The following is a 17,500-nucleotide window of genomic DNA, read 5'->3' on the forward strand; positions in this document are numbered from 1 at the left end:
ACAGATATTCACCTGACATTCTGATGTTTCTATCAATCCACTGTCTAAGTACCAATATGAACCCATTGGTTTGCTTATTTTAATAATCTTCTTTTATTTCACCTCCAGCTAGTTCAGAAAAATAAATTAATATTTTCTTTCTTTATCTTAAACCTGGCTGTTGCAAAAATTTCAATATTTTCATTTAATTTATCTCTAGCTGCTACACAAATTAATACCCTATTGTCTATTGACTGTACTAATATTTGTTAATTAGATATATTTCCTCCTAATCCTCTATAAATCTTCATTATGACTGATAAAGCTTTTCTATGAGTTATTCATTTGGTGAAATAACTGAAAAGGAAGTGGAATTTTAGCTTTCCATATTGAATGCATTGAATGATGGTAACATTTCAAGAGTTATACACTAACATTTTTAACAAGAGCAAATTCTTGTGATTAATTTGTTAGATAATATTTTAATGAATTTGAAAGAAATAGAAATTTATTCTAAAATATTGAAGCCTAGATTTTAGAAAGCAATATGCAGATGTTTTTAGCTTTATTTCCTTTAAACAGAATCCTCCAGTTTAGAAGTTAGAGTACAAAATACTTTGCTTGCATTCTTCTCAACAAATTTTACCCAGTTCCATATTGTTTGGAGTTTTATAATTTGTTTTAATAATTCTGTATTTCAATGGTCTCCATAAATATTTCCAGCCTTTAGCTTTTCCTTAATCTAACTATGAAAAATCCAAACAAAGTATTTGAAACAATAGCCATTTTTATCTTCAGCTTTTTATGGCTCTTGGAAACAACATTTCTTCCTGCTTCTATACAAATGGAATTTCAAAATTCAATATTCCAAGACAAGCAAAATATATACCTTTCTAATAAATTCTTGTAGCTGTTTTGTAAATGGTAAAACGTCCATAAACATTGTCCAAAACATTTAATAAATGATGCCACTTTGTACAAACAAATGGCTCGTATTTAAATATTGATTGGTTACTAGAAGAATTTTAACATATAAATATGCAAATAAATGTTGATTTTTAGTGAAAACCATAAACAATATAATAACAACTCACACACCATTCTAGCTATACCAGACAGATTTTTGTTACTCAGGTCATGAATTTTACAGACAGAAAATTTATACTGAAAACAAAGTAATTATATTCTTTTATTATTTTACTTCAAATATTTCAATACATGATGCTAAGTTTTACTCATCATCATCATCATCACCATCATCATCATCATGTAACTTCTACGCCCTTGCATAAATCAAACTGAGTTTGTTCAGGCAGATTTCTACAGCTGGATGCTCTTTCTGTTGCTAACTTATACCTGGCTAGACATTTTTTTAAAAAACAAAATAGCAAACAGAGCACACTACGTGTATGATGCCAATATTTGTTTGCAATTAACATGCAATATCTAGAAAAGGAGACAAGAATACATACACCTGTGTACATACACACATGTATATGTAAGTACATGAATGTGTGTGTGTATTTATAAATATATATGTATGTGTATGTATATATATATGTGTGTATATATTAGAAGAAATAAGGTATCACATGTTTTTATAAATCATATAAATCATATATTAGTGCTTGCATCCACTCTAGTGGAGTTGTCAGACTCTGACTCCACTAGAGTGGATGCAGCGCTAACATATGATTTATAAAAACATGTGACATATTAATAAATATCTGTAAATATAAAGCCATCCAGATTTCGGAGTACCTTATTTCTTCTAATATATAATGCCTGTACATCATCTCCAAACCTTCTAATATATGTATATATATATGCATGTATGTATGTATGTATGTATGTATGTATGTATGTATGTATGTATGTATGTATGTATGTATGCATATATGTATATATATATATATAGATAGTTATAGATATAAATATAACCCCCACACCACACCATGCACATTAGTACTGACCGCTTTCCAGCACCCACACCACATGCCATCATCCACACACCCACACACAATCTTTAATAACCACACCACACATACCACTATATGAGCAGCCACACACATGTTTAATCCAGTACACACCACACATCATCATGCACACTCCCATACCCACACAAGTACATAATACCTGAACGCAGGTTATATATATACATACACACGTAACATGCATTAACATATGCAATATACATAGACAAAGATAACTTTTACCCACATATATAGAACTATACACATGCACACTGGTCACAGACACACACACACATGTGCACACACCACGTGAAAAAGCAAACATCAACTGTTACATACAACACACACACACACAAGTCAGAGTCACTCTCCCCGATTCACATGCACAATTACACACTCACATGCACTATTCTCACATACACACACATGCACAAGAACCTTCTCTTATTGAGATCACTAGCACTTTATTATCTCCCTTTCATTCAACCCCTTTTTTTAAATTATTATCTCCCTTTATTTCAACCTCTTTTTTACCAAATATTGACCATGCTTGACCGCTAAAATCTACAAGTTATTTTCATTCTCTTATTCCTTCCTGTTTAAGAGCAGGAGCTCAAAACATAAAAGACTTTTTCATTTTTCCCAAGCATGAAACTAAAATGTTTGTTATTCATACACCTGTCTTCGTCTTTTGTTTTTCTATAAATTTCAACTATATATATATATTTGGAAAAATGTGTGGAGATGGTTTTTCTGGATAATTTGTTTTTTAAAATAATAATGTTTGCAAAGAGTTACTCTGGTATGAGTTTCTAGCTTCAAATAGCCGTTTTCACACTGAAAAATGTATGTTTTACTGGTTGCTTAAATAGCAAAAGATCACAAGTATACACCACAAAAAATATACACAAAGAAAGGGAAAATATATTAAAAATATACAAAAGTATGTATGGAGGAGGAGAAGGAGGAAGAGGAAAGAGGGTGAAGAAGGGAAAAAATAAGTAAGTGAAATAAAGATGAGAATAAAAATAAATATAAAAATAAAGATAAAGATAAAGATAAGACTAATAGTAATTGAGCACAGAGGGGGAAGGAGAGTTAAGTCCATCAAGAGTAAAGAAATGAAATATTTTGGAGTGGTCAATATTGTTGTGAATTGTGAAAAGATAACAGGAATGTGGAACTCTGAGTAGTAGTCTTTTTGCGATGATTTTGCAGCTTTAAAAAAAAAAGCATATAACTCTACCTTTGGTATTCGAGTACAATTTTTTTCCACTTTGTTTTACATTTACGTGCTTACTTGTGTATATATATGTATATATACTGGGTGACACAAAAGTATGTTTACAGTTATCACATAGGCACTTTAAATTTCTTTTAAAACATTTTATTACTTTTAAATTTCTTTCTTACAAACTGAAAAGGGAGCTTGACAAAATTAACTAAATTAACATAGAATAATGGTTTCATATTTTTTAATAATTAACATCTAAACTGTTAATATATGAATGTGACCCTGTATATTGCACTTTGCTACAAATAAACATATGGTCATAGGTTCAATACATAAAAGCCCTTATGTTTTCTAAATATTTAAATATCCGACTTATGACCATAAAAGGTTTATTTTTTATGCCACAGATCAATGGTGCAAAATGGCTTGCTTTACTAGTCTCATGGATTGGACTATGGCTTTGGCAAGACACTGTCTTGAAGGATCTTAGTTGATTAAATCAAGCCACAATACTTAGTAGGGTGTTTATGTTATGGAGCTCTATTCAGGATACAGTCAAGTTTACAGTTTGACATTGCTGCACAGTAAACAATTGACGAATTCATATGATATATAGGAACTCATTTATTATGCAGAGTGTTTAGCTGTCATAGCTGACGCCCTATTCTCTCTTCTAAATATATAACTAAAACATATTGAACTAGCTACAAATCTGCATAAGAATTACTGAGTTATTTATAACAGACATATCTAAACAGAATTGTATAAATGCAGCATTCTAGCATTTCTTACAAAACATTTTGTTTTTAGGAAGCATTGATTTTTATAGCACATATTTCACATAGATTTTTATCACTTGTTACTGGCATTTATGCATATATTTTATGAAAGACAGCCTTGTAAAATACCATCAAATAAATAAAATGGAAGTCAATTTATATGTATGCTACAGTTCTATTCTTTGTTGTTTGAGACCAAGGTGCATAGAATTTTGAGTTTTGAGAGTGAAATACTGGAAAGCTAATTATAGATTTGAAAAAAACCCAATTTAATTTAATATTATATTTAAGCACCGCCTAGATATTAAAATCAAACAAAAAAACCTGTCTGGCCCAGGTCTGGGCATAAATATGCAAATTGATGCACACACACGCACACACACACTTACATACATATATATATATATATATATATATAATATATATATATATATATATATATATATATATATTATATATATATATATATGTATATATACATATATATAGTAATGGTTGTTGCCATTTTTACATGGCTGTTCCATGCAGAACAAATATTACTACATTTTAACCCCAGGGAAACATCTTTTCCTGCTGGTTAATGACACACAAGCAGTGTCTGTTTTATTGCGAGTAAGGAAGTGAGCCACTCCCACTCCAGCATAGCAAGACCAGTAGACCAGTTGGCATCTGGGTGTATTCCTATCCTTGGTACTGGACACTGGATGTTAACCAGTTGGAAAAGATGTTTTAATAGTTACCACCACACAAACATGGCAGTCCAGAAAAATAGCTAGAGGCGATGGCCTCTTGGAGCTAATCAACAGCAGCATTTGTCCTATTTTTCTGGACTGCCATGTTAGCTTGGTGATAACTATTAATATCCGGTACCGCTGTTGTAGTCACCTTTAGAGACACTTAGAAATATTAATATTTCTATAAAAAGATGTATTCCTTAGGTTTAAATGTATTAAGATATATAAACCTTTGACTCTGCAACACTGTCTATAAATTCCCTACTGGGAATGACCAAGTTTAAAAATCTACTGGATCTCAATCATAAGGGAATCTTACATTGCTTATAAACTCTATATTTGGAAGGACTCATTTTAAACTCTGTTGGACTTTTGGGCTTTACTCATAGGATATTGGAATATTGCATATATACCATTATGCCTAAAAAATGGATTTACAACTTCAATATCCATACTTATCTTGCATCTATTTTCTTTCCTCCACCTCACTCTCCATTTTGTATCACATCTAAACTAAATATGATTAACTATCCTCTCACACCGTCTCCGATGAAGAGATATAATTAATATATATCCTAGAAATAGCTGTAAGAGCTTCTATCTATAAATGCTCTAATATCTACACAACCTTCGTTTTTTATCTTATTATGCAAAAAATTCTTATATACACACTCTGACATAGAACCAACATTGAACCCTTTATTCGCAATATTACCAAATCTGGAACTTAACTATGGCCTGTCTATAGCACTTATTCAGCATTACCTGACACCTATGGGTCTCAATGACACCATTATCTCTATATATATATATATATATATGTGTGTGGGGGGGGTATATGTGTGTGTGTGTGTGTATGCACACACACACACACAGAAAGAAGTTTGCTTCCTTTGAACGTGGTTCTGGGTTTAGGCAAGTGTTTTCAATAGCACAAGACCAATCAATACCTTAATAGTGGAATTGTTTCAGAGAAACTGATAGAAACCCATTGAATATATTTGTGGTTTATCATATTTGCCAAAGTTGTACTGAGGAATACACTTAATAGATATGTCATATAGTATGCAAACAACCATGAAAAACTAGCATATTGAAAAAAAACCCACTAAAATTCATTAATTACGTTTCATAATCCTAAAGATTGTAGAAAAAGAATATTCATCTCATAGCCTGTAATGTATTATTGGGTGTTTAAACTGCTATTTCCCTAAATGAACATTGAACTGGAATAACTGGGGCTTTTTATGGCTAATATATTACTTTTCAAAGAATATTATACACAATTTGCTTATATATGACTAAGAATATTTTCCATAAATTATGCCTATTTCCATATACAAATATGCACACAACTGCATATACATACACATACTAATGCATGCATAGACATATGAAGCCATGCATTTCCACACACATGCATACCTGCATGTGTTGCACACAAGAAAACACACGGTGGTATGATGCATGTAGATAAAAAATAACTCAATACTGCAGCTCTCTTTACATACTAAGCCCATTCTAATCAAAATAAATTCTAGTTTTTATCATCCATAACATAATCCAATCAAGATAATCTGCTATACTTATGGAAGAAAATTATTTAAGTTGTATGTGTGGGGTTTGGGTAGGAAGAACATTATTAGTTGTTTTTGCCCTAGAATTCAGAAAGAACATTTCAAAGAATATGGAAAATAAAAAGTTCAGAAGTAAAATGGATTATTAATTTTGTGTTTTTGTTTAAACAGATCTCTTTCGCTGCCTTTCTCTTGCTCTGTCTGTCTGTGTGTTTGTCTCTCTCTCTCTCTCTCTCTCTCTCTCTCTCTCTCTCTCTCTCTCTCCTCTCTCCTTCTCTCTTTCCTTCCCTCTCTCTCCTCTCTCCTTCTCTCTTTCCTTCCCTTTCTCTCCTTCTCTCTTTCTCCCTCTCTTTCTTCTCTCTTTCTCCCTCTCTTTCTTCTCTCTTTCTCCCTCTGCCTTTCTCTCACTTTCTCCCTCTATCTCTCCCTCTCTCATTTTTCTTCTCTCTCTCTCTCTTTCTCCATATGTGTGTCTGTGTGTGTCTGTGTTTGTGTCTGCGTGGGTGGGTGGGTGTGTATCTGTGTGTGTGTGTGTGGTTTAAGAGTTTGCTTCCCAACCACATGCTTCTGGGTTCAGTCTCACTGTGTGACACTTTCAGTTAGCATCTCCAGCTAGAGTCTGCGCCAAGCCAAGTCCTTTGAGAGGATTTGGTAGATGGAAACTGAAAGAAGCCCATTGTATATGCATGGTGGGATGCATCACCTTGTCTTGAAATAGTGTGATTGTCGTAAATGAGTGTCACTGTCATACAAGCAGTGTCATTCATTTTCCAATATTCTGTGAAAACATGTCAGGGCCATGGGGAAATATTACCTTGCTTACAAAACAGGTGTGGTTTGAAGACAGGAAAGGTATCTGTCAAAAGAAACTCAGCCTCAATAAACTCTATCCAGTTCTCCATGAAAGCTTGGAAAAGTGGACATTAAAAGATGATGATGATGATGACGACAATGGTAATGATGATGATGATGATGATGAACTGTGTATATATATACTCTTTCTTTCTTTTACTTGTTTCAGTCATTTGGCTGTGGCCATGCTGGAGCACCACCTTTAGTTGAGCAAATCGACCCCAGGACTTATTCTTTGTAAGCCTAGTACTTATTCTATTGGTCTCTTTCACTGAACCGCTAAGTTACAGGGACGTAAACACACCAGCATTGGTTGTCAAGCGATATTAAGGGGACAAACACAGACACACAAACATACACACACACACATATATATATATATATATATACACATATATACGATGGGCTTCTTCCAGCTTCCGTCTACCAAATCCACTCACAAGGCTTTGGTCAGCTCAAGGTTATAGAAGACACTTGCCCAAGGTGTCACGCAGTGGGACTGAACCCAGAACCATGTGGTTGCTAAGCAAGCTACTTACCACACAGCCATTCCTGCGCCTCCACACAGCAACTCCTTCACCTAAATATATATGGAGTCACTAAAATTTTTTAAGTGTTTGAATTTCCATGGGTCTTAATCTTATCCTGATAGAGACTTAGACTACTGATGAGAACATAAGCCCAAATCATACTTACAGCTACTGAGTTATGTCCCTAGACATAACACATTGCTGTATATTGTTCAGTTCAAACTTTAGTTTTGGTCATTTTCTTGTTTCCAGACTTAGCATATCTATGGCTGTGTTCCTTAACCAGTTGTTCCCAATTATCCACCTAAAGTGTTTGAACACTTTCTACTTCACTCAACTTTTTGTTCTTTAGTAATAAAGGTAGTAGCTGTAATTAAATTCAAAATAAATTTATTGCTCACCATTCACGTCATAACTGTTAACCACTTTTGTGGATAGTGTGTAATACCCTTGGAATCAATGGTGAGAGGGCGAATCATAAGCATTTTTAGGCAAAAACCATCAAAGAGGAGACATCAATATTTTGAGCAATTTAAGGCGGTGAGCTGGCAGAAATATTAGCATGCCAGGTAAAATGCTTAACAATATTTCATCTGTCTTTATGTTTTGAGTTCAAATTCCGCCAAAGTCAACTTTGCCTTTCATCGTTTCGGGATTGATAAATTAAGCACCAGTTGCATACTGGGGTCGACCTAATTGACTGCCCCACTCACCAAAAATTTCAGGCCTTGTGCCTTGAGTAGAAAAGAATATTTTGGGCAATTTGTCCTCAGTCAAGATGGCAGGGAAGGAAAAAGATTAGGAGAGGATGGGAATGTATGTCTGTTATCAAGACATGGTTAAACGATGGGAGACATTAAAAGGTTTGTTTACATTTGTATGTATAACTTCAATTTTTATTATTGTGTTTTAACTTTGCATATTTAATAATTTTTCTTTTGAAGTAGTCTTATTAGATTTGACTTAATTCAGTGAGGTCTTTAACTATTCGGTTGTCCGGAAAGTTCGTGCTGATTTATAGTAGCTTACCTTTCAACTTATTTTAGAACATGGTTAAGTCCATAAAATAGGATTTGACTACATCTCCATTTAGAGCAGAGTTTAAGCTATCTTTTCGTGGAAGAGGGTTTATGATCCTATAACTTGTGTTAATTCTGTAACCCTTTAAAATAGAAGATAAGAAAGTTCATTTTCGACACTTGATGCTTTGGGAACCAGACAAAAATTGCTGCAGCTCAGCTGGGATGTGTTACCCCACCCTCCATATTCCCCAGATATTGCTCCTTCAGGTTTCCACTTATTCAGGTCTCTGCAGAATAGTCTTAATGGTAAAAATTTCAATTCCTTGTATGATGTAAAAAGATACCTTGACGAATTCTTTGCCATGAAACCACCTCAGTTCTGGGAAGAGGGTATTTTCAAGTTAAAGGAAAGATGGAGACGCATTGTGCAACAAAATGGTTTATATCTGGTTGATTAAAAATGTAATGGTAAGTATTTATTGACCTTTTTCTTTCCATTAAAAATGAGCAAGAACTTTCCAGACAACCTGGCTAAGATTGTAAGATATGGTTAGCAGAGTTACCTTTCCAGACACATGGCTAAGATTGTAAGATATGGTTAGCAGAGTTACCTACATCTACAATATTGGTTTTTTGACTCCAGACTGTAGGAGATGTATTAGCAGTAAAATTCTCTGTCATATAGTAACTATTACTAATTCTCGAATTCAGCTGACATCTACTTTCAGCTTTTTAGTCAAAGAGAGTTTCATAAGTTTTCCTTTTATTGGTTTAAATTATTATGTTATTCGAAAAAGAGAGGCAGTACTCATCCCTTTTGCAGATGGCTTTATATTGGAGAAGCTGACGTGGTTGCTGTTGAATTTGACATTTTTCAAGTTAATTCTGTATGCAGATGGTATCTTTGAATTATTTGATCTCTATGCCTGCATAGGAAGCAGATGTAAAATGTTGGTGATGATGAAGATGATGATGATTTATATTTGTGATATTACATAAATTTTCTTTTAAGAAAGCCTTTTAAAATAATGTTATTTCTCAATGTTTTTGCAATATTTATTATTATAGATTGATTTTTTTATGCATTTATTTTGAATATTTAGAACACACACACATACACAAATGCACACACACACACACACACAACTGCACACACACACACACACACTCATATGTTTGAGTTAGTTATGATTTACACTGAAAAGAGTTGATCATAGAGGACAATACTCAATGTCCTTTTTTTCCAAGAAGGGAGAAGTAGTGACTGAGGGCTTAAAAATCTATAAGCAGCAAATTAGCAGAGTCATTAGAGATTCAAAAATACAACATGTTATTTGTCTCAGTTCTCTTTGTCATGAGTTCAAATTCTACCTTGGCCAACTTCAGTGGTAGTTTTACCATTTTTACTCATGTATAAGTTCCACTAGTGAAGGCTCATGGCTTGGTGGTTAGGGTAGTCAACTTACAATCATAAGGTTGTGAGTTCGATTCCTGATGGTGTGTTGTGTCTTTGAGCAAGACACTTTATTTCCCATACTCCAGTCCACCCAGATGGCAAAAATGAGTAGTACCTGTATTTCGAAGGGCCTGCCTTGTCACATTCTGTGTCACACTGAATCTCCCTGTGAACTACATCAAGGGTACGTGTGTCTGTGGAGTGCTCAGCCACATTCACATTTAATTTCATGAGCAGGTTGTTCCATGGATCAGATCAGCTGGAACCCTTGTCGTCATGACCAACAGATTGTCACTATGGTTTACATATTTGATTTTAAATAAAGAAACAAAAAAAAAATAGAACTGTGAAGAGATGTATACATAGGGAAAATCTGATATCAAATTTTGATATGAAGGGAGAAAAGTTTTGTACCGAGATTTAACACTAAATTAGAGGTACAGCTTATACATGAGTACAAAGGAGTGCAACTTATACACAATTAAACATGGCAATTCATTATTTGGTTTAATACCACTGCTTGATGCTTAAAGCACATTCCACAGAAGCCCCTGTGCAGCAAGGATTTTGGCCATATTTCTAGTTTAAGTTTACTTTACTCTCTCTCTCTCTCTCTCTCTCTCTCTCTCTCTCTCTCTCTCTCTCTCTCTCTCTCTCTCTCTCTCTCTCTCTCTCCTCCACAAGTTTCAGAGACCCAGTGAAAGATCATAGATACTTCCTTTCCTCCTGACTAAAAGATAAACTTCTTTCAGTTTCCGTCTACCAAATCCTACGCCTACAAATACAGAACTCTGTACATTCATTTAGTGAATCTTTATAATCACAACGTCATAGCAAGAAAGGAGAAGGATATGTTTCACTGATGAGATGAAAATAACACTGTGGCTGTGTGGTAAGTAGCTTGCTTACGAACCACATGGCTCCGGGTTCAGTCCCACTGCGTGGCACCTTGGGCAAGTGTCTTCTACTATAGCCTCGGGCCGACCAAAGCCTTGTGAGTGGATTTGGTAGACGGAAACTGAAAGAAGCCCATCGTATATATGTATATATATATATATATATATGTATGTTTGTGTGTTGTGTTTATCCCCCCCAACATCGCTTGACAACTGATGCTGGTGTGTTTACGTCCCTGTAACTTAGCGGTTCGGCAAAAGAGACCGATAGAATAAGTACTAGGCTTACAAAGAATAAGTCCTGGGGTCGATTTGCTCGACTAAAGGCGGTGCTCCAGCATGGCCACAGTCAAATGACTGAAACAAGTAAATGACATGTTCAGAAGTGGTGCTTTACACCTTACAACAAATATAAACATTAGTCATTGACAAATATCGATTCTTTGTTTCTTTTTCTTATCTAACCTCTTATTTATTTCTAGTTGACTTATAAATGCTGAACATGTTAAATATGTTAACACTAATATGACTAGCACCAATCTGGCTCTGATGGGAATAAACGCTTCTGCTTACCCTGCTCTTATCAGAACTTTATTTCACTGCATCTTTGACACATGGCAAAATTCCAACTGATATATATTCTATCTGATAAAAATTCTCAGTTTTTCTATAAAGTTAAGTCTCAGAACTTAACGTGTACTTTTACTGAGAACACTCTCTTGAGAAAGAAGCTTGTTTGAAGAGGCAGTTATGCAAGGAGATTATATTTTCATTTGCTTAATTTCACGGTTTACCAAATTTGATATCTTAGCTGTAGATATATGTGCACACAACCAGCAACAACAACACATACACACAGTCACACACACAAACACATCATCATCATCATCATCATCATTTAACATACATTTTCCATGTGGGTATAGGTTGATAGATTGGCAAGAACTGGCTGCACCAGGCGCCATAGTCTGTATTGAGTTGGTTTCTACAGCTGGATGGCCTTTCAAATACCAACCACTTTACAGAGCATACTAGATGCTTTTTACATGGCAGCAACACCCACACTGATGCTTATTATGTGGGAACTTGGTTTTAGGATCTCAATTTTGTTGTGATAGGCGGGTTTTCTTGACTACAGCAATGTGCCACATACCTTGGTCCTCTGTCATCTCCTTCATAAGGCTCAGTGTTATAAAGTTCAGTATATATATATATATATATATATATATACTTACATATCAGAGACCAAAGTGTATGTACACTGATATATATATATATATATATATATAATACAAAATGGGACAAGAATGCAAAACATCCAGACAGTTAGGTGATACATAAAAGGGACAACAAAACATCCAGATAAACGATACAAAGATGTTTTGTTGTTCCATTTTTGTATCACCTAACAGTCTAGATGTTTTGCGTTCTTGTCCCATTTTGTATTTTATATATATATATCATCATCATCATCATCATCATTTAACGTCCGCTTTCCATGCTGGTATGGGTTGGACGATTTGATTGAGGACTGGCGAACCAGATGGCTGCACCAGGCTCCAATATGATCTGGCAGAGTTTTGACAGCTGGATGCCCTTCCTAATGCCAACCACTCCAAGAATGTAGTGGGTGCTTTTACCTGCCACCGGCATGAGGGCCAGTCGGGCAGTACTGGCAACGGCCACGCTCAAATGGTGTTTTTACATGCCACCTGCACAGGAGCCAGTACAGCGGCACTGGCAATGACCTCGCTCAAATGTTTTTCACGTGCCACTGGTGCAAGTACGAGTAAGGCGACGCTGGTAACGACCACACTTGGATGGTGCTCTTGGCACTCCACTAGCATGGATACCAATCAACGAATTTGATTTTGATTTTGATTTCACTTGCCTATATATAAATATGTATGTATGTATATATGTATGTGTGTGTATATATATATATATATATATATATATATGATTACTGAAAGAGACAGAAGATGGAAGATATGAGAATGGTTATTGATCACTACAATTGTTTCGACCCATCTGGCATTGATCCCTCATGGGTGGGATACTGAACAGCAATTGTTGTTGTTGTATTTGTTTGTTTTTGCATCTGATATTTATTATTGATCTTCTATAATAACGAAGCTGTATCCCTTAACTTGCTGCTTTTGTATACACATACTGAGAAGAAATCTTGTGGAGCAGATGTTATTTTAATGAGATACATTTGGTAATCACCTGAGGAGATGCATCTATACCAACGGATACTCCTAAACCAGTTGTTCAATATCCCACCCATAAGGGATCAATGCTAGATGGATTGAAACAATTGTAGTGACCAATAATCACTCTCGTATCTTCCATCTTCTCTCTCCCTCATTAATCAAGTATCCAACAAATACTCTGAAAGTAAATGTGTTTTGCCATTAAAATTCCAGGTGTATACCATATGATTAATAATCTAATATACGCACACACATGAGCTAGCAGAATCGTTAGCATGCTGGGCGAAATGCTTAGAAGTATTTCGTCTGTCTTTACGTTCTAAGTTAAAATTCCGCCGAGGTCGACTTTGTCTTTCATTCTTTCAGGGGTCGATAAATTAAGTAACAGTTGCATACTGGGTCGTTCTAATAGACTAGCCCCCTGCCCCAAATTTTTGGGCCTTGTGCCTGGAGTAGAAAGGAATTTCGTCTGCTGTTACATTCTGAGTTCAAATTCCGCTGAGGTCAACTTTGCTTTTCATCCTTTCGGGGTTGATTAAATAAGTACCAGTTTGCACTGGGGAGGGGAGGTGGAGGGGGTCGATGTAATCGACTTGATCTCTTTGGCTGTCCTTTTTTGTCCCCTCTATGTTTAGCCCCCAGCAGGCAATACAGAAATAAATACAAACACACACACACACATACACACACACACACACACACATTACACACACATATCCACACATCATTCAAAATCTGTGAGAAACAGAAAATTAACAAGCAACTGCTCAAAACTTATAGCTTTCCTACACAAATAATATTTTACATTTGTACCTATATTTAATGGAATACTTGTGTAGTTTCCTAAATGTCTAGATGGTAACATTAAAAAAATCAGCTGGTGGGGTTTAGGCAACAAAAATTACCAAGACCGATTATCATGTACTTCGCAAATACAATCTCTATACAGAAGAGTGAAAATATGCAAGGCTTTTACAAACTTTAGCATGTAAACCTTTCCCATGGTTATTGTCTAAATTCTAGCAACCATGGAGCTTTGTTTCTTTATTATAAATCAGCTTCTTCTCTATAGGAGGAAGTCAAAGAATTAAATGAAAGAAACTTAGCATACATGTATATTTCCATACATTCATCTGTGCAAACATACATATGACTATACAAGCATGTGTATTCAAACTTCCAAACATGTATCCAGATATGCACATCTCAATATATATATATATGATGATATATATGTATGTATATGTATACGTATATGCATATATATAATGATATATATGTTTGTATGGATCTATGAATGCATATATGCATATATATATATATATATATGCATTCATATATCCATACAAACATAAATATATCTATTTAAACATACATACATAGAGGTGATAGAATCATATATATATAGAGATTATTTTCATATTCATGCAAATAGAGTGTTCAATATGCAAAACATGTATATAAGATTTTAACTGTCAATTACTGAAGGAATTCAGCATATATCAGGGTGACACCAAAAGTAACAGGCTTACAGGATCAGCCCAAAAAATTACTGTGCTCTAGTAATAAGCACATACACCGGTTGTGAGGTTCAGATATTTAGCTCCCAGCTATGTGGTTTCAGGTTCAGTCCCACTGCATGTCATGTGGGGTAAGTGATTTCTACGATAGCACTAATCTATTATAGCTTTCTACAAGGCTGATCAAAGCCTGTGAATAGATTTGGCACTCATGTTGTTCTCAATGAGAGAGTCTTATACACACACTCAATTACTCACACAGACACACACACACACATACATATGTATACAGTGCAGGCATAACTGTGTGGTAAGAAGCTTGCCTACCAACCACATGATTCCGGGTTCAGTCCCACTGCATGGCACCTTGGGCAAGTGTCTTCTAAAATAGCCTCAGGCCAACCAAAGCCTTGCGAGTGGATTTGGTAGACAGTTATATATGTATGTATGTATGTATGTATGTATGTGTGTGTGTATATGTATGTATATGTGTGTGTATATGTATATATGTATGCGTTTGTATGTATGTATGCATGTTTGTATGTATGTAATGTATGTATGTATGTATGTAAATGCGCATGTACATACATATGCACATATACACAGATGCATGTATGCACGTGCGAATGCATGCATTCATGTATGCATGTATGTATATCTATGTGTGTCTTTGTGTCTGAGTATGCTCCCCCCTGCCACCACTGCTTGACAACCAGTGTTGGTGCGTTTACATCCCTGTAACTTAACAGTTTGGCTAAAGACATCAATAGAAAAAAGTACGAGGCTTTAAAAAGAAATATAGGGGTCAATTCATATGACTAAAAATTCAAAGTAATGCCCCAGCATGGCAGCAGTCTAAGGATTGAAACAAGTAAAAGATAAACAGATAAAAAATAAAGATATATATTTATATACAGGGTGTGACTGGTAAACTGTTGCCATTTTATATTTTTAATTTTGCACATGCACATTGCTTGCTTTTGATTTTGTCAGCTACACAGTATAGTAGGGTCAGTTGAGCACCATCTGTGAGTAACTGGTACTTAATCTATGGACCCCGACAGGATGAAGGGCAAAATCAACCTTGGCGGAATTTGAACTCAAAACGTAAACAGAGATGAAATACCGTAAAGTATTTTGCCCAGCATGCTAAAGTTTCTGCCAGCTCGCCACCTCACTGGTTTAATATATTGTATTTTGCAGAGATATTTCTTCAATGAGTATATTATATAAAATATCATAAAATATCAAATATTATTATTAAGTTTTGAAAACGGAGAGATCTAATGGATACAAATTAATTTATCAATTGTTTAACATCTTCACCTACAATTGTTTCGTTTTGCATCTGATTTAAACTACAAAACTGTTGTATGGATAAGTAGGCTAATCCAATATGTATAAATAGTGGATGTGATAACTAGACAAGAAGCGTTGAGTAGAGCAAGCTGGAGCCGTTGGTGGACTAGACGTTGAGCTCTGTTGAGTCGAGTCGTCGGAAGTGAGAGTTTGGTAGTTGAGTAGAGGTACGTCATCGGCAAAGGTACGCCATCCGAACGTACGATATAACAAAAACATATATAAATATATAATCTTGCAAGATTGCATATTAATATATGCTTTGTATAATAAATTGGATGAGAAATGAAACAACTGTAGGTGAAGATGTTAATCGATTAATAAATTAATTTGTATCCATTAAATCTCTCCATTTTCAAACTTAATAATATATATATATATACATGTGCGTGTATGTGTGTGTGTGTGAGTGTCTTTGGGTCTGAGTTTGTCTGTGTTAGCAGTTCAGGGAAAGAGACTGATAGAGTAAGTACTAGGCTTAAGAAATAAGTCATGGTATCAATTTGTTGGACTAGAACACTTTAAGGGGGTGCTCCAGCATGGCTGCAGTCAAATGACTGAAACAAGTAAAAAAAAATATATACATACATACATTCATATATATATATATATATATATATATATATGCACATGTATATATATATATATATATATATATATATATATATAGCAGAATGTACATCACATCTACACACTTGTATATTTACACACATAGAAAAATAACATACAGTTTGCCGCATTGGCAAGAGCTTTCAGAAATCACTAATGCTATATACACTAAGTGATTAGTAAGCTGGATATTTTCACCACTTCACATAAATCTTGTTTGACGACTTCGCCCAAATGCTTCTTATTCCTTATGTTCCTACTACTAAATGTGTCTGCATATATACACCTGTGTGTGTGTGTGTGTGCAACTGTATGTGCAGGAGTTTGTGTTTGTGTATCTGTGAATGGTGTGTTTAAAGGTTTATTGATTTGGTTGGAAGAATACCTTTTGTTGTTAAACAGTGGAATGGGTATTAGTGTCTGATGGCTTTGTTATATATTCGAGAGTGTTTGGATGCATGGGGCAGGTGGGTGGAGTGCGGGTGGCTGCATGTACGTTTTGATTATTATTGTTGAAGCAATTGTTTATTTTATGGATGGCTGCCCCTGCCCTTATTATTATTTAATCAATCAGCCGTAAATTAGGTATAGAAACTGCAATAAGCCATGAATGGAGTTGTGTGAGGAAGTAACCTGCCATATTCAGATGCACAACTTAATGGCTGTAAATACAAATTGAACCCAAGACCCACTCAGTCTGGAGCAATATGTTAAGCAACAAAACATTTTATTTTATTCTGTTGTGTCTGGGGAGAGTCATTTCT

This window comes from Octopus sinensis, linkage group LG15 (assembly GCF_006345805.1).
Source record: "Octopus sinensis linkage group LG15, ASM634580v1, whole genome shotgun sequence".
NCBI classification, from domain to species: domain Eukaryota; kingdom Metazoa; phylum Mollusca; class Cephalopoda; order Octopoda; family Octopodidae; genus Octopus; species Octopus sinensis.